The 24,216-nt window shown below is 36.9% G+C and overlaps 1 long non-coding RNA gene across 1 annotated transcript in view; it reads left to right on the plus strand.

Moving 5' to 3' along the window:
• The first annotated feature begins 268 nt into the window (after positions 1 to 268).
• Positions 269 to 24,216, plus strand: part of LOC137852088 (uncharacterized) — a 48,094-nt gene continuing 24,146 nt past the window's right edge. The window contains exon 1 of the long non-coding RNA XR_011093646.1: positions 269 to 370. This is a non-coding gene — a long non-coding RNA (uncharacterized lncRNA). The remainder of the gene's footprint in view (positions 371 to 24,216) is intronic.

A 24,216-nucleotide genomic window follows, 5' to 3' on the forward strand; every position in this document is an offset into this window, starting at 1 on the left:
TGGCATGTTGATCTCTTGGCTCATACTAAATGCAAGTGGCCAGATTTTCCTCTCTAAGGAAGAACTTAAGAAAGGATGGCATTTGGTCTGGCAAAATACATAGGGCTGTAAGTCTGGAATGTCTAATTCTCTTAAAGGAAGTAATAGACTTTTGAGTGTTTCAGTTAGCTGGTTAGCCAGTCAAAGGGAGCTCCTGGGTTTAGCACAGGAAGCAATCTCAGACAAAACACAACTCTAATATTTGCTTGTCTTTTTGTCATTCTCTACCAGAAATATGATTTGCTATGATGGAAGATGGAAAGGTAAACATCCATGAAGAGGTACAATGTTAGCCTGAAACTGCCCTGAAGGCATGAGTTTGGAGATCAAGGTATAGTTCATCATAAAGAGCAACCTAGTGCAAATTTCTGGTCTAGTAAGACTCAACTTCTACATTTTTGTGTGTTCAAATTTGGAATTTTGAGGCTTGATTGCTGCTGTGTTTTAAAAATCATTTGCTACTTAAATGTGTTGACTTTAAAATACAGACTGTAGTAAAAGGGAAAAAAAATCTCAAAAATATTCTCCTGAGAAAAATCTAAAATCTCCAAGATATATTGTTGCTCTTCAGATATATTGTTGCTTTCTGAGTAGTCTGCAATGGAATGGAATGGATCATCTGTTTAGGCTGCATTAACGCTAATGCTTCTCAGCTACTCTCATCCCATCCTTACTGCTGTTCCATAGTTTTCACTTTATAACATTAGTTAGAAGACATTAGAAAAATGAAGAAGGGATATAAGTGATGGGAAAAGTAATCTTAACATTAATATATTCTTCTGCTAAATGTGGAAATGATTTAGGGAACTTTCATATATTTTTGTACAAAATACCTCTGCCTCTTTTCTTGGTAAGGAATTTAAGTCATCCTCTTCATACATGCTTTAAAAGAGGTGAGGGAAAATAACACATTTTATAACTTTTTAATCAGTTCAAAAACAAGAGATTCTTGTAGGTTTCAGTGAACCAGATTGCTTTTTGTTTGCTTGTTAGTTTTTTTCCCTCTCTGTTTTTCTCTTCTCTCACTTAATTCTCAGGATTACAATAGTATTTGTTCTAGATTTTTTTTTTTTTTTTGGCATACTCAACCTAGGTATATAGAGTGCTTGTAGGCCTCTATATTTTGCATCCCCTTAGGTATGTAGGTTTTCAGGTTACTAAATGCCTTCATGAGAAAAATATCAAATTCATAAAAACGCAAAAAATGAAAGCTAATTTCAAGTTAATACAATGTTTCATCTTCCCTGGTATTCTGTCTGTTCTGGTGGCTAGCAGTAAATGCTGGGGGGGGAGGAGGGGGGAGAGAAAGAAGATGAAAGGAAAGAATGAGAGTATGTCATATCTTTCATAGTCTGAAGTTTAGAGGTTTCTTGAATCAGAAATGTGTCCAAAGTTTTCACTGTGATGATCATCTTCAAATTAATAATGTTAAATGAAAATAAATGTGTAGAGGCAAACATAGTTCATAGGTTTTATTGGACCAGTACCTCCATGAGTGGAGAACATGTTTCTTGCCAAAAGACATGGTAGCAGTGATGGAGCTGTACTATTTTCACACTAAACTGGAGTTTCATCTGGAGATGATGCTTTCATCTGGAGACAGAAATTACAGCTGAAGACATCTGGTGCCCTTGTTTTACCACAAGGAGCAAATGTCCTCAGGCTTCTTGTGGTACTTGCATGTCTTGTATTCCAACTACATTTCGATAGGAAAGTATGATTAGTAAAGAGAAAACTATTACTAATCTCAAGTAATGAAAGGATGCACTGCATACAGCAGTAGCAATCATCTATTATTCAGACCTACATTGTCCAAAAGCAGAAACCTCTGAACTTCCAAATAAGAGCAAGGATAAGACATGCAGCCCTGTATGAAATGTTGCTGCAAGTAGGAATTCTGAGGAAATTACCGCATAAATTAGACACAGACTCCACAATTCAAACATAGGTCTGCATGTTTTAGAGCTTTTTAAGGCATTGCTTTGATCATTCGATCTATTTCTCAGACATTTGAAGTTTCTCTGTAAGGCTGAATAACTCTGGCTGAAATATGTCTGTGTTTGCCACGAAGCTCATGCTGACTATGCCTGAGGTGGCTGGGATATAATTATTTGTGCTGGTTTACATAGTTCTTGTCTTGTGCAAGACAGACGTGAAACATGAGGATAGATCAGTTCTAAACTTAGAACAATGAGGTAAAGTCTTCACAGCAGATCTGCACTTTGAAAAGTAAATTTGCAGCATACATACATGTAATGAATCTAGGACCTATTGGAATGACTGTTAGCACACAGATTATGTGCATAGGCCATGGAAAGTAGGCCTGATGCATCCTGCATGTGTAGAAATCACTGCTTATTTGTAATAGAGGTTGTTTTAAGATATTTGTTGAATTCTTGACTGAGAGTTTTGGCTGCTGGATGAAAAAGAGAAATAATCAGAGAATCCAGGTTTTTGCTAGTCCCAAACTGCACACCCGTACTGCCTTTTCATCAACAACTAGTTAATTTGGAGATAACTCCACTGGCCTTACCTGCTACTGCCTGCCTTATAGAAACATACATGTGTGTCTTAGGACAAGTTTCAAGGAGAGAAGGTGCAATCTTACCCTATTAGACCTTGAGCTGTTTGATCTTATACACAACTGGCTAGCTTTCCTGGCTCTGCTAGAAGATGAAGAAGAGCTAACAAAGAGCTAACAGTTCATTTTGTTCCAGCTCATAGGAAACATTTAACATTTTTTATTTCTGTCTTATGCCTGACTGGTTACAGTAAGGAGAATTAGTATTCTGGATCCCACAGATACCTTGGGATTTTTGCTCTACAAAATACCCATGGAGCTTTTCCATCTCTCCTGCATATGCCCATCCTTCCTTTCCTCACACTCCAATTTAACACCTGTGTATTATGAGTTTGAACAGCTCACATGACCTGCTTAATTTCTGGGAAAATGAACAGAGAGCTTGGCCTTTCAACCTATTGCCTCTGTATAGCCTAGCTATATGCATTACAAACAGGATTGTAGTGCTGATGGTACTAGATAATGATCCAATACATCACTTCCAGCACCCTGGGCTGTCACTTTTGATTGTCCTACTTGGCCTTTGGCTGCCCTTGTGTAAATATTCTACACAATTTGAACTGAGTAACTATGTAACCTCATATCAAAGATGTGATGTATTTCTGACATTTGTTCACTCAGAGGGCAGTGAGGCCCAGGAACAGGTTTCCCAGAGAACCTGTGGATGCCCCATCCCTGGAAGTGTTGAAGATCAGATTGGATAAGGTCCTGGGCAACCTGATCTGATGGCCGGCACCCCTGCCCAGAGCAGGGGCGGTTGGAATTAGGTGGGCTTTAAGGTCCCTTCCAATCTAAGCCATTCTATGATTTGTAGTAAACATTACAGACTTCAAACAGACTTGATGTCTTACCTTATATAACTGCTCCTCCAAACCCATTTGTTTTTGGTAATCCTACACTGTAATTTACAATTAGCAGCATAAATGATTTTTTTTTTTTAATAGTAAATTTTATACGCATTTTTGCTTTTGCTCTCAAGAGCCTCTGCAGAGTTAAATTTGCAATGTTAAGTACGTTGTGTAAACCACCACTTGCCAATTTGCTGTCAAGGGCAGATGATTTGTTAATAATAAATTCTTTTTGTAGTATAATAAATTATTTTCATTGTGTCAATCTGAAAAAAAGTCAAGATTTTGTTTATCTGAGAAAGAAATTTTAATAATGTATTTGATTTATATGCTAATTGAACTCGAGTCTACATATCAGTGGTAATTTTTGCATTATTCTATTTCCAATAGAAAATATTAATTTTCTTCCTAAGACAAATTCTAACCCCACCCTTTCCATCTGAATAACTGGCAGAACCACTAGCTATGTGTGGAATTTTATAAGAGAGAAGGAGTTTACAATATAAACCCCTGAATATTATCACTAGTGAGAAAATGGCTGAAGGAGCCTTAATGTCTCTTAATAAGAGGCAGAAGTTAAAGGACATGTTATTACAGTTTATAGTGAAGATTTTAATTGGATATGCATTGTACATAAGTCCATCAAGGTATGAATCATATAGGACCTGTGTTGGAATACCAGTTCTGTGATGATGAATTGTTTGAAGAATTGGGATGAAAATACATATATTTATTTGATTCTTCATGCCACTGAACTGAAATAAACAGCACTCTCAGGGTCCACTAGTATAACCTTCTCTAATTTTTATAAACTATGGCTATCAATCAACACCCTACAACCCCAGAGTCTGAAGAAAGGTCAAACTGGAATCCAATTTTGCTGGTGAAAAATTAGTTGCTCAGAATTATCACAGAAGGCATATCTACACTTTCATATATTCCCCCTCTTCCTTCACCATTTTGTGGTCCAAACAGTAGAGATACTAGTCTATAGTTGGGATTCTTTCTGCAACGACGTAGATAGTTCCCTCACAAAGCTGCTATTATTCAGGAAAGGGAAAGACTGTGCAGTGTGGGACTGAACTATTTTTTCCAGGGATAAGAAGGTGATGGTGTGATGGCTGCAGATAAGAGGGGTAACCAGCAAAAGCAAATTCAGCAATAAAGCTTAGAATTTCATCTCAGCAATAGCAGATGTATTTAATAATGACCTCTGCCTAGATTTATGTAGCAACAGGATGTGTTTTCAAAAACTTTTATTGAGGGTCTAACTTTTTAATGTTATTTTCTCCAAGTTCTAATTCCTCTTTTAACTCCACCCATTGTCTTACTACAAATTGCATTGTTTTTGTTAGGAAAACTTAATTTCATTTGTAGAAAACATGATGGGCAGTTCATCCATGGTTAATATAGTATTTACTATTTCATTTGTGTGTATGGAAACCATGTAATTACAGAAAGTTGCAAATACAAACACAGACGTTTGTATCACACAAATATATTTTAACTGCTGGAAAATATTTTAACAGGACGCAGACTCTGCATGCTGTTAAAATGAATCAAGCAACATGAGAATCAGTAGAAAATACTGATGTGTTTGTTAAAAAATTAACAAACACATTTCTGGCAACAATAATTCAATCAAGCAGTTGATGAAATTCAGTGTTTGTGGGATAATATTACTTCACTAAGAAATTGAACAACTCACCATTAATCTCAGGACTGTAACATAATGTTTTTAATATAATATTATGAATGGTTTATGCATCATATAAGGAAAAAAATATGTTTTCAGACAATGATGGTTATTCATCAACTTGTCTAAGCTGTAGTCAGATCATGTGTAGAGATGTAACATATTTACTAAAAGCTCACAAATGCTGATAGAAACCATTATGTACAAAATCTGCTGAGGACATTTACAAACATATTGCCCTTGAAATAGGGCCTGAACCATTATCCAAGCCACACAGCACAGCTGGGGAGGAGCTTGCCTGAGTGTGTTTTGGGCCATTGAGTTACTGGGGCTAGTTAGGCTAGGCTGAAGGCTCTTTATTCCAGATACCAAAAGCTAGGCAGGAATGTTGGTTGTATGCAGTCTGCTTGAGCTATTTAATCTATATAATTCCCTTCATTGCAAACTTTCCAAATATTTCTGTTCTGCAAAGTGATAATAGAATTTCTTTAAATTCCTAAACCTAAAAAATCCTTACTGTTATTACTATGATTGAAAGATGTTTAGTGATTGTACAGATGTTTTTACAACAAAGTTAAGCTTACTGACAGTGAATTTGGTTTTCTCTCACACAGTTCGCAAGAGTAACCTAATAACACAAAATCTAGTGAAAAGGTATTCTGATATTAGGTATCTTGATAGACACAGGTTTGATACAGAAACTACTGTATTAAAAATTTGCAATCTATCTTCTGTAAAATTTCAAATTAAATGATTATCACAATCTTAAAAATAATGGTTTCACAAATATACATAAGTCTAGGCAGAACAGTATTGATTCTAAACCAGTTCATCATAACCGTAACCTTTCTGAAAGGTTATAATTAGATAAATACTGATTTAATGCACTTTTATTAGGCAACTAAATAAACACAGTAACTTTCTTTCTGAAGTTAGTATAGATGAACAAAAATAGTTATGTTCCTAAACCTTACTTTAGATCTTTTTCAAATCCTCTTGACTTTTTCTTTCTGTTGACCTGAGAGCCAGTTAACTAATAGAAACAGCACAATATTTAAACTACTGCTGATTAAAACACTGTTTGTATTTAACTGTGTATACATAAAATGACACTGGAAGTTTACAAGTATGTTTAGAATTCAGTTTTGGGTACATACTCTTACACAAAGCAATGGCTTCGAAAATTACAGTAGAATGTATTCTTTCTCTATCTATCCATCTATCTATCTATCTATCTATCTATCTATCTATCTATCTATCTGTCCATCCATCCATCCATCCATCCATCCATCCATCCATCCATCCATCCATCTATCTATCTATTCCCCAGCAGCTGGAGATACATACTTACTCTATATGGTCAGAGATACATTCTTAAACACAGAATGGTTTACCTAGGTCTATTTCAGGAGACCTATTTATTTTTAATGGAAAACAAACCAACAAACATGAATGCAAATGCATTTTGACGTGTACTACCTATCTGTAATTGCAAGAAATATGTCTCTTCACTATCAACATGAATCTTCAGAAAGATCAAGCTATATTATTCTTAGAATATAATAACATGATCAAAACCCTTCACAAGTGATAATATTTGCCAGCATGCATTTAATATATTATTTATATATTATTAAATATATTATATTAAATATATTTTCATATATTTTACTCACTTTATTTAAATGGACACAAGTAAAACTACCAGTCAGTTATCCAGATTCACAGCTTAAGAGTAGGAACTGTATTTTCACCACTCAGCAATGTGCAAATCAAAAGAGTTCTTTAAACAGTACTTTAAAATTAGATCTGTGGAATAGACTTCTGTATTTTTCTCTGGAAGACTCCAGTTTAATGCATGGAGAAATCTGCAAATGAGAGCTTCCTGACAGGAAACTTAAGTCACTTCTCATTTTGTTTATGTTGTAAATCAACCTGTGTTCAGAAGCTGGTGAGTCTTGCTCTTAAAAGAAAATAAAGTGACCATAAATGAAAGTAAAGTAAACTGGAAGGTCTAGGAAAGTGTGTAATAAAGGAGATACAACTTAGCAGAGACTCTGAGATCACAAAGTCCTCAGACAATTCTGATTGTTTTTTTGCTCTGGCTTTGAGTAAGGCATCTGTGCTTAGGAAAGAGTTCTAAAGAGATCTGAAAGGCTGAGGGTGAGGGATAATCTGTTAGGATTCACAGAGAAAATAAACAAGTGAGAATTATTTGGTGCCATGGAGAGTGGATATCCTTCAGAAGTGTCAGTTATCATGTTTCAAGAAAAGGAAATATGTTTCCACAGTGTAGGTAATGTTCTGGTGTTCTCCTGATGACTGACTGCTCTGGTAGCCTCTGGTTTGATACTATCAGGTATCAAACTGCCACTTACCCTGGGTGGTGCTTTTCTACTAGTCTTTGTGTCCCAGTCTGCACCCATGAGGAGGGTATGACCATGGGAGAGGCAATGTGATACAGAGTGGTATGCCTTTGGGCTTACTAAAGGAAAAGAAAAAAAGACAACAAAATAGCACAGATGACTTCTTATAGCTTCCATGAAAAAGATGTATTTTAGTACAAAGTAGCTAACTCCCTCTAATTCAAGGAGCCTGGCTGTCCATTTTTTGATACATTTTAGAGTCTAATTGCATTATGTGGTATTATTTCATAGTACAGGTATATCAAGAAGCATTCACCTTTGGGACTGCCTTTCTTAAGTGGTCATTGTTACTTATCCGTGAGGTCATAGCAGACAAGACAATATATCACACTGATATTTCCCCAGAACAACATGTGGCTTATATAATGTTATTATTTCTGTCATGAACAAACATACTCTTTTCTCTGCTGAGAAAGATATGGATTCAACTGAGGAGCTTCCTGCAGAAGGTAAGATAAAATTGTACACAGTAGAGTTCTTTGATTTATATTATACAAAAATAATCTTTTTTTTTTTTTTTTTTTCTTTTTTTTTTTTCTGATTGTTGAAGGCCTTTGTATCAAATTTCAATGTTAATTTTTGGGGTATTCTGTTCTTTTGTGTGCATCTGTGAAAACCTGAACAAGAGAGTTTCTTATGGGTAACAGCTGAGGTAAAGCTGTAAAATGAATTCAAGATCTATCCCTTTCAAATGAACATTTGGCTCTCCACTTCCTGCAAGTTAAATGACTGAAAGATATATTTAATTCTGAACATATTTAAAAAATCTTTTTATTTTAAATTCTTTTGCTTGCAAAATAAACAAACACAGCCCTCCATCTGTTTGCAATGCCTAAAGGATTTATCATAGCTGAAGGTTTTTAATGGGACTCCATCATGAGGACATTATACAGAAAAAAATGCATCAATCGGGCCAGAAAGTCTCATTCAAGAAGCTGAACAGTGTTGCTAAACATATGCTCTCTGTGTTCCCCCAGTACCTTCTCTCTTGCCTGGGTGTGTTCCTGTTCTCACAGACACCCCAGACGCCCATGTGCGATTCTCCAAGGTTGCAGCAAATTCCCTCTTGGACAAAAATCATCTTGACACACCTAGTAATTAGTGTTTCTTATCCCTCTGTACAATATGTCTCATTAACTCTCTGTCATCCTAAAAAAAAAAAAAAAGCTTATTCTGCCCTTTACCAGAGCTTTTATTTTCCTATTCAGTGCTGCTCATATACTGAGATCTAGAATGAACCACACCTCCCTCCTTCATTGATCTTCTTGAAACAGTACTTCACATTTAATTTTGCCTTTAAACTTTATACTAAACTTTAGTATAACTATTTCACTAATATTTGAATGTCACCATGGGGGAGTTGGAACTAGATGATTTTTAAGGTCTGTTCCAACCAATGATTCTATGATTCTGTTATTATATGTTTCTAGTCAATGAAGAGCTCAGATTAAGTGAAAAAAACACACATAATGATATGACTTTTACTGTACATTCCGTATTGTCCTTGGACTTATCTTAAAACAGAAGTAAATTAATAGATAATGAAATGGACCAAAATGAGGAAGATTCATCTCTATATGAGACTATCTATATGAGACTGGGTGACTCTTACTGTAATACCACAGACATGGTTCACTGAAACCAAAGTAGTGATCACATACAGCATTTTGTAGCAATTAACATCACACAATTAAAATCCTTCCACATTACCTACCAAATGCAATCAAATCCTTGAGCAAAAGTAATCTGACAAATGAATTTGCCCTTGCCCAAGGCACAAACAACCCAGACTGTCTTCCCCAGCATGTTCTTTACATACAGTACAGGGACTTTATCCTCTTCTACAATATGCAACTCTTTTGATTGGACAAGACCAGCATGACTTGGAGACCCCCTAGTGTTGTCTAGTGAGGTGGCTTTTATTTACTAAATGTGTATCTCAATGTTTGAATGTCACAGCACTCATTGCTCTCAGTGAAGTCTCTAAAGGTCCATTGTATCATTCAATTTTCCGAGGGCCTGTATATGATAGAGGATGTGATATATGTACCCAATGTCATGTTCTTTGGCCCAGGTGTCCATGAGGTTGTTATGGAAATGAGTCTCATTGTCTGATTCAGTACTTTCTGGGGTGCCTTGTTGCCATAAGTTTTGCTTTTCAAGGCCCAGGATAACGTTCCAGGTGGTGGCATGGGGCATGGGATATGTTTCCAGCCATCCAGTAGTTTCTTCCACTATTGTAAGCATGCAGTTCTTGCATTGGAGGGTTTATGGGAGTGTAATATACCTGCCAGGCCTCTCCATATTTATATTTCAGTCATCATCCTCTCTAACAGAGTTTTGAACAGCTTGGCTTTGTTGATTTCAGGTTGTGTTTCACACTCATGGATAAGGTGTGCGATGGCATCCACCCCTTGATCATGAGCCCATCTATATGTTGAATTTCTTCCTTGATGGCCTGAGGTATCATTAGCCCACCAAGCTATAAATGATTCACCTGTATGTTGCCAGTCCAGATCCAACTGGACCACTTCAGTCTTATCAGCCTGATCCACCTGCTGGTTGTTTTAATGTTCTTCAGTGGCCTGACTCTTGGATATGTGAGCATCTACAGGGTGTACATGTACAGGGTGTATCCAAAGCAACTATACCAAAAGCCCACTGGTACCCTTTTAGGTCCTTGAAATGTGCACTCCTGATCTAAGCTATGCCAAGGATTCAAGGAGCCTCTGGGCCAGCACTTTTATTCTGTATGTGGAAACTGGAGCAGCAATTTTCCTGAGAGAACCCCTCTTTGCTGTTGTTTTTCCTTGAAGCTCACATGCCTGTGCCTCTGGGTGTGATGCCACCACTACCTTATGAACTCTCTGTGGTCCTGCAGGTGGCACATGGTGTAGGTTCTGCCACAGGGTGGCACATGGTGTATACCCACCATATCCTCTCTTGAGCAGATGAACACTTAACTCTTAAAAGCTGAGATATGGGTCTGTATTGCAGGGGAGTAGGACATATCCTCTTTGAACTGCTGGAACCCCAAGACAGTTTCTCCATTGTCAGTTTTTCCACATCTGCCAAGATGCATAGGAAGGAAGTGACACTTTATATTGCTGGAGTTGGCCAGTCACCAGCAGTAATACATCAGTGTGTTATCAACATTATTCTCATCCTAAATCCAAAATATAGCACCATATTAGCTACTAGGAAGAAAATTAACTCAATCCCAGCTGAAACCAGAATGATTTTGTACTTTTTTTTTTTTTATTTTATTATTTTTTTTTAACACCTGGAGCGATAATATAGTTTTGCAGGTTCTTTATCTGTCTTTGAAAGACCTGTTTTCTAGATGATTGACCATTCCACAGCCAGTTACCACAATGAACAATTAACCTGAGAGGCCATGAATCCAGAGCTATACCTTTGTGCCAAAAGTATAAGGAAACGTCTTGTAATTTTTAGATTTCTTAAGTTTCTTGGCAAACAGATGGAAGGAATACAGAGATCAGAATGCCTGATGGGGAAGAAAAAGACAGACCAAATTAGCATATTCCTTGCTCATCATGATGCTTTCATGGATCATGTTCTTTTTGAGCACTGTGTATGGCTGGGGACTGAGAAAAATCTTTAGGGGTCTATTGATTAGCCAATAGGCAAACACCAGCATCAGAGAAGCATACAGAAGCACCGTGTATGAACTTATAGATCTGATTTCCATAAAAGCCAGGAGTTACTGGAAAATTACATTCTTAGAAAATCGCCTTGGTCAGTTCATCTAACTTGTTTCTGGACATGAAGCAGCTGTGTAACTTTAGGCACCCCATGCCAGAAGAATCTCATATGCCTGCCAGATGGGCAGGGTCTTTTGGACTTGCTTCCTGAGCTTCTGAGTCCAGACTCTCTTTAAACGGCACTTCAGGAATTTCAGTCTGTTTTTGTCTACCACCATTGCAAGATAGAGGTGGGAGATCTCTTTGTGGCAGAGTAGACAAAGCCCCTTTTACTCATATTGAAAGTACTTCATCACCTAACCTATGTGATTTGCTTACCTTCCAACACCTAATGGGAACTATTTTCAGCAAAAGCAGGATTAATCTGCTAGTTTGGCACAGCACATTGAGAGACCCTATTTCTTCAGAAAATGAGAAAAACACAAATGAGACAGTCTTCTCTGTTGACATCAAGGGACAGGATACAAACAGATTGGACAGGATGTAATGTTCCCTGATCTTGTTATGACTTATGAGCTCCAGACCCTAAAAAAGTAGCCAAGACGCTGTGTTTGCTTGCTAGACCATAGGAATACAGCAGAAAAGCATTTTATCTTATCAAGGGTTTCCCTGCTGTGTTCCTCAATATTCTGGAACGATCCATCCATTTTTTCCCTTTTATCAAGTGCTTTTCCTGAAATGCTTGCTTGCTTCTTGAAATTATTTTCCTTTGGTGCTACAGATTCTTCTGCAAAACTTATCTGATCCAGGAAGTGATCTATCTGCAGCACTGATTTCCACAGTGATACAGAGAATGAAACTGCCTATTGTCTCCTCTCCATCAGAATTTCTTTTCTTCATTTTCTTAGGAAGAAACCAGATCACTCAAGAAATATGAACCTGAAAATGAGGAAAAGAAATGGGACAAAAAATGTACATGTTATTTTTCCCCCTTAAGATCTAATATTTAAAAAAAATGTCATGCCATTTTCAAGTTATATAGATATTTTTGATAAAAAAAATATATATATTTTTTTTTAATGAAAAAACATAAAAGTAATTCATGATAAAAATGGGATCTTGTTGAGCTAAGTAGAAGCATACATATATACAAACCCACACTGCATATCCTTGGTGGTTATTTTACTTTTAAGAAATAATCTCCTTAAATCCCCTCCTTCCCCCAGTTCTGGATTTTTTTTTTTCTTTTTTTTTTTTCCCCCTTGTGTAAATCATTTTATTCTTGCCAGAATTGATTCTATGTTCACATTTATATGAGTCAGAGATTGGAAAATATACCAGTAGGTTTGTTGTGTTTCTTGGACAGTGGCCATATGTTACAAAGTGTTTTAATAGGGTAATGTAGCTTGTTTCATTTCAATTTTATTCCAGTCAAAAAACACAACAATCATTTTACAAGTACGCTTAGATAGATGTTCATTTTTCTATCAGCCCAAGTTTAAACAGTTTTCTCACTAGAAATTCTAAAAGTAATTATTTTATTGGCAAATGGTAGTGGCTTTCCTTAGGCAAATATGGACATATGCTATGGACATTCAAGTCTTTTGTCTAGCATAGAAAATAAACATGTTCATATTTAAAATTATTTGTAATTTGTGAGCTTAGTAAATTAAATGGACATTGCATAATAATTGCTCATAGCCAATTTAACACATACGTAGTTGCTCTGGCCATTTCAATATGTCTTAAAACATATCTGTTGATGAAATCATAACTTTGCCAAGAAAAAAAATGAACAGTAGATCATTTGCTTTAGACCCTTGCCTTTTTTTTTTCAGTCAAAACCTTTTCTTGGCCAGAATCAATACATAAAGCTTATAAACTCCATTTAAAATCTTGGTTTTGTGCTTTGATGGACCTAGGATACCACTTATAGTATTGGCTTTCATTTATAATTACATTCTCCTATCTTTCTGAATTTTATTTTCATTTACATTTGTAGTTCAAAGACAGCATAAGAAAAAATAGAGATTTCAAATTTTTCAAAAAAAAAAAAGGAAAAAAAAAGGGAAAAAAAAAGAAGAAACCCAGGAAACACAAAAACAATCCAAAACACCCAGCCAAAACTTGACAACCTTTTCCCTCTAAAGTTAATAACAATATTCCCATTTACTTTGAGTGCTTATTGGCTCAGCTACTAAAATGCATACAATGCCATGGCCAAGTCATTATTTCCATGCAGAGCATTATACTCTAAATGTGAAGGAGTACACTCTACACGAAATAAGCATCAGATAAAGGTTTCTAAGAGTTGAACACTGAAGCAGTGACATTCTGGAACAGTTTTAAAATCAGAGTCTGGGAAAAATACAAACCCAAACCTGACTAGTCTTAAGGTAGAGCTTGATCCACTGTTAAAGAGAAATCAAGTATGTTTCTTTCCTGCATTAGATGCACAGAACCTCATTCATATCTGACTCAGGAAACAACAAACCAAACCAACCTACACCCTCCTTCCCCTCCAAATTCAATAATTTCGGAATGGAGTTGGGACCACAAAGCATATTAAACAACTCTTTGCAGTCCATCGAAGAGACATTTACTTTTTTTTTTTTTTTTCTTTCTTTCAAATAGCAAAACAAACAAAAAACCAAAAAACATCAGAAAAAAAATTATGAGTGCCAAACATAGGACTCATAAAAAATATGGTTGCTAAATTTAGACAGAAATTGGAATTCTTGAGGCTTAGTTTCTGTTTAACTTTGGCACAATAAAATTTTGGACTGTTGCATCTAACTTTGTATTCCTGTAGTCTTCCTGGAAGAAGAATTAGAAATGCTGTCAAGATTGTGTGATCAAAATTGTTTTCATAGTCCAAATTTATAGTTAGCTAGAAACATGTGTTTTGAAATTTATATTTTCTCACAAAAAACAAACAAACAAAACTATATTTACCAAATGTAAACCTGAAAAAAAAAAAAAACAACACAAAAAAACAAACAACCCAAACCCAATTCCTAAAGCTTTTATTAAACTTAAGTAGTTCAAAATTATTAGAGTATTCACCAGTGAATTGGCATGAGCAAACACTTTCCCAGTACATCTCAAAATTCATGTTTCTTACCAGGCATTATTCATATACATATTCACATATATACACAATTTTCTTCAGAATCTGTGAGAAAACATTTGTTCTTCAAGGGAGACCGCAGTAATGACTGCAAAGCCAGTTTAGTTAGTGACTTTTCAAGCTATATGGATTCATTTTGATGCATTGTACAAGTTTTTGACTAGACCATTTATACATGTACATAGCTACTATATTAAGTTCTCTGTATTCCTATGAGGTGTAGCAAGGCAGATTCTACCAAGCACAATCAAATTACAGATTTCATTATAAAAAAATGTTTCCTGTCAAGAAAAATGCTAATGTTATTTGCATAATTACAATACCCATACAAATACTGTGACTGGTTTATATTTGGGTAAAAATATAGAGAAGAAAAATTACTGTGTGCAGCGTCAGCATAAATCACTCTTCTTAGTGTTTTGTTTTGAAACAGGGAGAGTTCCTCATCCAAATATACATATATATATATATATATTTGGTATATACATATATATATTTGGTAATTTAAAATTGCATGCAATTTCTTTCTATGTAATTTGAGAATCTCTCTTCTCAAAATGTTTTTCATGTGTTCTCTCTATCGTGGAGGGAAGAAAATAAATCAAAATTTTTTCAGGATGGAGCATTTTTAGAAGACACTCATGCCATTGGCAGCTACTTATTGATGAAGAGCCTATCTGGAACATCTGATACTAAAGATCAAGTGTGCAAACTCAAAGAAGAGATGATTACACAAGAAAAAGAAGACAGTGAAATTTGGCAACAATTAAGATTTTCTTTCTTTCTTTCTTTCTTTCTTTCTTTCTTTCTTTCTTTCTTTCTTTCTTTCTCTCTCTCTCTCTCTCTCTCTCTCTCTCTCTCTCTCTCTCTCTCTCTCTTTCTCTCTTTCTCTCTTTCTCTCTTTCTCTCTTTCTTCCTTTCTTTCTCCCCCTCCCCCTCCCCCTCCCCCTCCCCCTCCCCCTCCCCCTCCCCCTCCCCCTCCCCCTCCCCCTCCCCCTCCCCCTCCCCCTCCCCCTCCCCCTCCCCCTCCCCCTCCCCCTCCCCCTCCCCCTCCCCCTCCCCCTCCCCCTCCCTCTCCCCCTCCCTCTCCCTCTCCCTCTCCCTCTCCCTCTCCCTCTCCCTCTCCCTCTCCCTCTCCCTCTCCCTCTCCCTCTCCCTCTCCCTCTCCCTCTCCCTCTTCCTTCTCATTGACCCCAATGAAAGGGATCAATGGAAGCCAATTAATATACCTAAAATTGCAATATAAAAATTTTGATCAAATTATCTTTGAGAAAAGTGTCTCAGGGATAGCATGACATGGAAAAGTCTGACACAGAAAAACCCTTTCATTTACAGCAGCTAACCTGCATGTGGGATATACAACAAAATATTCAATTGTTATTTTATGATCTATATAAGATTTGGTAGTGAGTTCAGTCTCTTGTCAGAACCTGTTCAGTCAGTCTCAGATGTAGATGACAGTGTCTGATATCATCTTTGAGATCTTTGTGGCAGTCTGCAGGCACAGACTAGAAGTGTGCCCTAAGTATAACCTCTAGACTACATGAGGAACAGATTTTATTATCTATTATACTAATGGAAATGTGGAGGAACTGCTGAGGTCATTGGGGTGGAAGCTAGACCTGACATAGCTACATTTGTTTGCGTCCATCTACAGCCACACATAAATGTCTGTCAAAAGAAGCTGGCATTTCTGAAGCTACTAGGATGGTCCCTTGGCTTACATAAATTGGTGGCATTTTTGTGATCCAGGCCTGAGGCAATAATCAAGATCTACATTTGATGATTTGTTTTGCATTCCATCTCCAAAGCTGCTAGGAAAAGAAGAAGGTGAATTCTACAAATAGTTGAATTAAAGTGTGATTGAGAGATGTAACGATCCTGAGCATAACATTCAGTTGCTCCTTTGAAGTTTGTTTATAGACCTATCAGGCCAAAATGCAGAAGATATTTTCCAACATTCATGTCTGATCAAGTCAGAGTTTCTCATCTACTAAGCGATTTTTTTTACTTGATTTACTTTCAGCTGGATGTGCCAAATAGTCTCCACCTAGATAGCATGATTCCTCTTTATGATATCAGAAAGCTTTGTGTCTCAAAATATTGAATTTCAAAGATATGTGAGGAAGAAATCTTTTGCACATGATTTCCATTAAAAAAATACTTGGAGATTATTCAACATTCAATGAAACCATGATCATGCATCCGCATTTGCAATCTGTAACCATTCTTAGGCACAAAGGCAAACACGGGAACCATTTTATTAAAGCAAATGTTGCAGACTGTAATGGCAAAATATGGACAAAGGCAAATACATTTGCTTTTTTCTTAGAAATTATATTAATTATATTAATTCATAGCCTTGAGCTTCAGAAATTGTATGAACAAAATGTGAACAATATGAACAATTTTTTGAATTGTAGAAATTGTATGAACAATACAATGTCATGAGAACGATAATTATTAATAAATTAACTATTTATACCCCAAATAAAAACCCTAACAATCCATAATATTTGGTTTATAAAAACAGACATTGGAGTTCATTGTTTCATTAGTTTTCTACCTTACATCCTCCATTCTTTTTGTTTTCCTGCCCTGCAAAGACTTGTCCTCATGCAAAGAATTGGTCAACAGATGTAGACTGTGGAGAAACCAACAAAATGTGTTGTGTGTTGATTTCCTATGCATGATTCCTTGATGTTTTGTCTGTGGGTGATCAAAAGTGTTGGTAAACATGGTAGGACAATTTTATGACATGCAGAAGATATTATGTTAGGAAAAGGCCAACACCAGAAACCCATTTCCTTTGAAGTCTCCAGAGCTGAAAAATGTGAACAGTGTCACTTTGTCAACCTCAAGCTGACATCTGAAACTTTCAGCAGGTGGTCACCACATTGGAGGACTTATTTATTTATTTATTTTTAATGGATCGTAAGTTTGAACTACCTTACAGCTCAATGATGTTTCTAATCTGATTCTTGAATTTGTTGCCTTACCTACATTATTGCCTGTGTGTGGCTCAGAATCCCCTGGAGCCCCTGGAGGTAAGATTTTTTCATGCTTTTAAAATATCCCCAACTGTCTTATTTATTTATTTATTTATTTATTTATTTATTTATTTATTTATTTATTTATACGTAATCTTCCTCTCTTCATGTATCATGTATGAGTTCATCCTGTAGGAGCTACTTAGGCAGTTTCAGCCACTGGAATCATGTGTATTTCATCACACCTGAATCTTTATTCTTAAATCAGTATGCTCAACAAGATTTTGTCTCTGATCAACTTGTTGTACCCCATTATTCATAACAGGATGCAAATGGGGAGCATTACCAGTTGAAGGAAATTTATTGTGCACAGTGTGCACACATTTAGAAGTATGGCAAGAATGAGTAGTGATTGTTATGTCTATCAATTAGAAGATGAAGGTTATTATAATATGAGGAAACACCAAAAGAATTTTATATGCCTGCAGTAGAAGAAGAATAAGAGAAAAGGCATGATTAAAGATTTTTAGTATCTTGAAATTTGTAGTTTACATAATCTTCCTTTACTGGAAAGCTATGTCACTTTGGTCTGAGATACCAGGAAATCATACCTATTTATCCACAGGAGTCTTAGATCTCATTCATTCTATTGTACCATTCATTCAGAGAACTGTCTGAACAGCCTCAGGTGTTTTGACAGTTACTAGAATAGATATAACAAACTGTTCAGACAGTTTTTCTTTCTTTGAGCACCAGACTACTCTTCTACAGCCCTAGAATTCATGATAACGTTAATAAACCTAACTATGAAAATCACCACAGCTGTTAAGAAAATCCCTTTCTTGCCCACTAGCTAAAGCTAGACATGTTTATCTGATAATTTGAAACGCATTGACTTTCCAACCAATTAACCTTTCTTGGGCCTGTCAACGTTTTAAATAACGAGATACTACATGGAATCACAGAATGGTTGAAGTTAGCGAAGTTAGAAGGAACCTCTGGAGATCATCTAGTCCAATCTCCCAGCTCAATAAAGGTCACCTGGAGCATGTTGCACAGTATCATATCCAGGTGGTTTTTGAATGTCTCCAGAAAAGGAGACAATCTTTCTGGACAACATGTTCCAGTGCTCTATCACCCTCAGAGTAAAATTTTTCCTCATATTCAGATGGAGCTTCCTGTGTTTCAGTTTGTGTCCATTGTTATCAGGACATTGCTCTTGTCTTTTTGCTGGGCAGTAATGAGAAGAGTCTGGCCCCATCCTCTTGACACCCGCTCTTGAGATATTTGTATACATTTATAAGATTCCCTCTCAACCTTCTCTTCTCTAGGCAAAACAGACCCAGATTTCTAAGCCTTTCCTTGTGAGATGTTCCAGTCCTGTTATCATCTTCGTAGCCCTCTGCTGGACTCTATCTAGGAGCTCCATATCCCTCTTGTACTGGGGAGCCCAGAACTGGACATAATACTCCAGATGTGGCCTCACCAGGACTGAGTAGAGGGGGAGAATCACCTCCCTTGACATGTTAGCAACACTCTTCTGAATGCAACCACGGATACTATTGGCCTGTTGGCCTTCTTGGCCACAAGGGCACATTGCTGCCTCGTGGTTAACTTGTTGTCATCAGTACTCTCAAGTTCTCTGCAGAGCTGCCTTCCAGCAGGTCAGCCCTCAGCCTGTACTAGTGCATGGGGTTATTCCTGCCGAGGTGCAGGACCCTGATTTTGCCTTTGTTGAATTTGATGAAGTTCCTCTTTGCTCAACTCTCCAGCCTGTCCAGGTCTCTCTGAAGGCACAGCCTTCTGCTCTATCAGCTACTTCTTCCAATTTTGTATTATTGGCAAACTTGCTGAGGCTGTACTCTACCTCTTCATCCAGGCCACTGATGAAGTTGAATCACAGAATCACAGAATTTCTAGGTTGGAAGAGACCTCAAGATCATCGAGTCCAACCTCTGAACAAGACTAGTCTCAGTATGGACCCCTGGGAGACACTGTTAGCTACAGGCCTCCAATTAGACTCAGCACCACTGATCACAGCTCTGAGCTCTGGCATCCAACCTGTTCTCAATCCACCTCACTGTCTGCTCATCTAATCCATACTTCCTGATCTTACCTATAAGGATGCTGTGGAAGATGGTGTCAACAGCTTTGCTGAAATCAAGATAGGCAAAATCCACTGCTCTCTTCATCTACCCAGCCAGTCATTACATCATAGGAGGTTATCAGATTGTTAAGCATGGTTTCCCCTTGGTGAGTCCATGCGAACTACTCCTGATCACCTTATTTTTCCTCCACATGCTTAGAGATGACCTCCAGGATGAGATGCTCCATCAGCTTTCCAGGGGTGGAGGTGAAGTTGAAAGGGCTGTAGTTTCCTTAGTCCTTGACCTTTTGGAAGATTGGAGTGACACTGACTTTCTTTCAATCCTGAGACACCTCCCTTGTTCTCCATGATGATGGAAAGTTGCTTAGTAATAACAGCCATCTCCCTCAGCACTCGTGGGTGCATCCCATTTGGGCCCATGGATTTGTGGGTGTCAGGTTTGCTTAAACGCTTTGTAACCTGATTCTCCTCAACAAAGGGGAAGTCTTCCTTTCTCCAGACATTCTCTCTTGTCTTCAGGGTCAGGGATTCCTGAAGGCTGGCCTTAAAAGTAAAAACTGAAGCAAAGACAGCATTCAGTAGTTCTGCTTTCTCTGTATCCTTTGTCCCCAGCACATCCACCTTATTCAGCAGTAGGCCTATGTTTTCCCTAGTATTCCTCTTGCTACTGAAGTATTTGAAGAAGCCCTTCTGTCCTTGACATCCCTTTGCTTGACTTACTCATGCATATGCAACAATCTTGATTCTAGAGGAAGTGATCCTTTAATATTAGCCATCTCTTTTGGACCCCTCTTCCTTGCAGAGCCCCAATCCATGGGATTCATCCACGTAGCTTCCAATCCTACTTATTGTCCCACTTCTTCCATGCAGGATCCTGAACTTCACCATCTTATGGTCACTGAAGCCAAGGCTGGCACCAACTTGTCTCCAACCAATGATTATCTCTAATGTTATAAATACTGGAGATTATTATAAAATTCCCAAGCAGAATGTTTGTCTTAGAAATAAGATATGAGAGATATGACTGGATCTGAAAAAGGAAGGAAAATTAAATTTGGAAAAAGGTACCAAAACAACTTTTTCAGCATACATGTAATAAATGCCATGTAGAGCTGCCTCTGGAGAGAAAACTGAAGTGATACAAGCTAGGAGAGTGAGAGAAGAGCAAGGGAGAAAAAGGTATAAATTAAGTATTGCATTGGTTTAATTGAATTACATCAGGATTGGATCTATCTTCTGATTAACTCATTGGACCTATCTTCTGGTTAACTCATCAAGTAATGGAAATGCTTTCTCAAAGCCAAAGTTCTTCAAGGGCTACTACAGACACTGCTTTTCTGTGCCACACTTCTGGAGGATTGTAGCTTTTCATTTCTTCCAGATAAAAAGCAGAGCAAAAGCCTCCATCTCTTAAAGTCGTTTTTCCATTACCTTTACTCCTTATAAAGTCTGCTTTACATAACTCTTTTTTTCTTCTCTCATTTGCATGAAGTATTCTTTACTCTGTGGTGTGTGTGTAGGAATGAAAAAAGATGGGATGCAGATTTCTTTCTTTGGATTCATGGTGAGAGATTGAGGCCTCTCAACCGTCTTCATTGCACTTTTTATAAAACTTTCACTTCAACAGAAACTTTTATTTTTAGACTAAAATATACCATAGAGACCTTGTCTATAACTGAAATTGAAGTGGGATGCTGAATGCTGCCAACTTTCCAAAACATAAAGAAAAATCAGGTACATTACTGTTTGGCTAGTCCTGCTCAAATACTTCTTCTCAGTACACTTAAAAAGAATTTTCCTAGCAAAATGTTCTACAGCACTATAAATCTTAATAGATATTAAAAGCCCTACATTGATCACGGAAGTGAGATCGTGCAGACCATGGAGAATGGATTTCTGAGGGTAGGCCAGAGAATAGAATACAGTGTCTGTGATTTTACAGATTTTGTATGTTTTCCAAAGATAGTACTGAAGAATGTATTACAATGTCCTGTAATATACACTTGTTTCCAGAGTTGTTTTGTGCTCTGAAATTATGCATCAGATATATGACCATGCCTTATCTTTTTGCAAATTTTGTTTCCTGAATATTTCTCTGTCTTGCTGTGAATTTATTTCACCATTCTGTTGAAATTCTGGATTTCTGGACAAGGTCTGTTGTAGAGCAGTGTTAGTGCCATAGTTGTACATTTCTCACAAGGGTCATTAAATGTATCTGGAAGACATGCTGGAGACTACAGTCTGGTCTTTGACCCATGTAATTTTGCTTAAGCAATAAGAAGGCAGCAATGGATTACTTGTAGACTTTATAAAAACAGATAAGGTCACATTAAAATGCTTTTATTCATTGCTACAAAAAAAAAAAAAAAAAGATATGAGAGGTTCATCAATTTAAATGGAAATCAATAGAGGGTATTGGCAAGCTGAACTGAATTCAAAGGATTTCCAAATAAATTTTCATTCCAAGTCTTGGCCTGTGGCCATCTAAAATAGTGATCTTTCATGAATAAGTATACCAATAGCTTGCGATGGGCTGTTAGTCCTGATTATGGGAACTAAAATGAACACTCAAATTTTCAAGTGGAGTGAAAATAAGCACTCAAAATTTGATTTGTAAATTCCTTAACAGGTGGTTTATCTTAACCACAGTATCAATAGGACGATTTCTTCTGACATGTAAATTGGGGGTAGCAAAACAGACAATTTCCCAGATACTTGCAGATGTTTGAAGACTAGTGGGTCTCTGACTCCATTAAAGAAAAGCTTCGAAGCTTCTTGAAAAATGTGATGTTTGCATTGGGAACTTGATCTCTCAAACAAAATGGCTGGCCATTGTTTGGCATCAAAAGGAGTCTCAGCGGCAAGAGTCCTTATGATGATATCTTCAGCTGGATCAGCCATGGTCCTAAATGGCTACCTCAGAACACGCATAATTCATTCCTATCAATTAACTTAATTACATATATATGTCTCTTAAATATCCTAACCACATACAAAAGGCTTTCCTGTGTAGCAGTAGTTTCTATTGACTATTTATAAATAACTTATCTGTGCGCTATTTGATCAATTCCATGGTAGGAATTACCTGGGAAAATCTGACACTGCATCCAGGATGTCTGTCAACACATTAAACCATAAAAATCAGACTAACATAACAGGATCTACCTAAGTAATCTATAGAATTGCCCTGAGTTCCCCAAACATCCAACTATGAAGTTAATGTGGACATTAATCAATCACCTAATTTAGGATTGATCTGTTGTCTCAGACTAGGATATTGTCTCATCCATGTAACTGATAAGCTGTGGAGTTTCTGGACTACCTGAAGAATTAGTGGCTTAAGTGCATTGAGTGTATATACATATGGCTACAGTCCTAATACTCAGCTACAAGCAAGTAACAAACTTGAATTTCATACTTACAAGTCACTTGCAAGCTAAGTTCCATACCTATTGATACTTTTGCAAAGTTGGAAATGAATACTGTCAAGTTTGAACTAAATGTATTCTTACAGTCGTGCTTGTTAGGAAACAGGAAGAAAATCATATCAAAAGTTATCAGATATGATAGCATGTATCATACAAATACCCAGTAAATCTTTCTGATCATAAAGGGAAGACTTCAGATTTTAAAACAATACCATGACTGAGGTCTGCATATGTTAGATGAATTTTCCAAGCAAGTTGAAGCTATGCCATGAGTTAAAAACTGTTGGTTGCTTTAGTATTTAATTTGCTTAAGTTGCTTAGCTAAAAGAGAATTGGATGAAGTATAGCAGAAACAAACAAACAAACAAATGATCCGGAGAAGGCAACAAAGTTCCTTGCTAAGATAAGCAGGCATTCTTCCTAGCAGTATCCTAGTGGACTGCAGTAGAAGGGAGCATTGCTGTAGACATGTTGACATCTCTACCTGAAAGAAATTTGTTAATAAATTCTTGTGACAATCATGACTGAATTTATTGCTTGACCTGAAACGTATCCTTTTAGCAGACAAGAAGCTGTGCTAAGAGCAGACACCTCTACTAATCATTCCTCTGATTTGGGATCTGAAAAAGTTATGCAGAGGTTAAAAGATAAATCCTGAAAAATACATCGACAATATTATAAGAGTTTTATAATATATTAAATTCGTGCAGAACCCACAACTGGACAGTCCATGATAAATTCAATCTCACTTTAAGCTGCCTAGCTTTGAAGAAAAGACCCAGAGACAGAGACACAAAGACTAAATATACTCTTCTCCCTTTAGTAGCATACTGAAGAGCAGACAGTGAGCAGTACAGAACTTATCCTGACAATTCTCAGGTTTGAGCATGAACTTGGGATTTCTGTTAGTGCTGTGCATGAACTTATAGCACAGAGACAAATAACAATTCCTATTCTCACAGAATACCTATAATTTAGAATTGAACAAGCTTACCCTTGACTTCAGAAAATTTGAGGAAATCAGTGCACATATTGGAACACTTTCCCAGCATGAAGTTGTATTAGTAGTCTCAAGGTAACTGCAAAACTGTTTTGATATTTCTATGATAAAAATAAGCTCAGAAGACCTCGGGAAGGATCCTGAGGTAAACTGAAAAAAAAAAAAAAAGATCATGGATAGGAGATTCTTGGTCTCAAAATTTGAATCAAAGTTACCTATAAAATACCTGGCATATGAAATCGAAAATATAACTGTGGAAATCGGGCTGGAAGAGCTGTAATGGGAGAGCTGTCCATGTAAAATAAG

This window comes from Anas acuta, chromosome 1, assembly GCF_963932015.1.
Source record: "Anas acuta chromosome 1, bAnaAcu1.1, whole genome shotgun sequence".
In the NCBI taxonomy this organism is placed as follows: domain Eukaryota; kingdom Metazoa; phylum Chordata; class Aves; order Anseriformes; family Anatidae; genus Anas; species Anas acuta.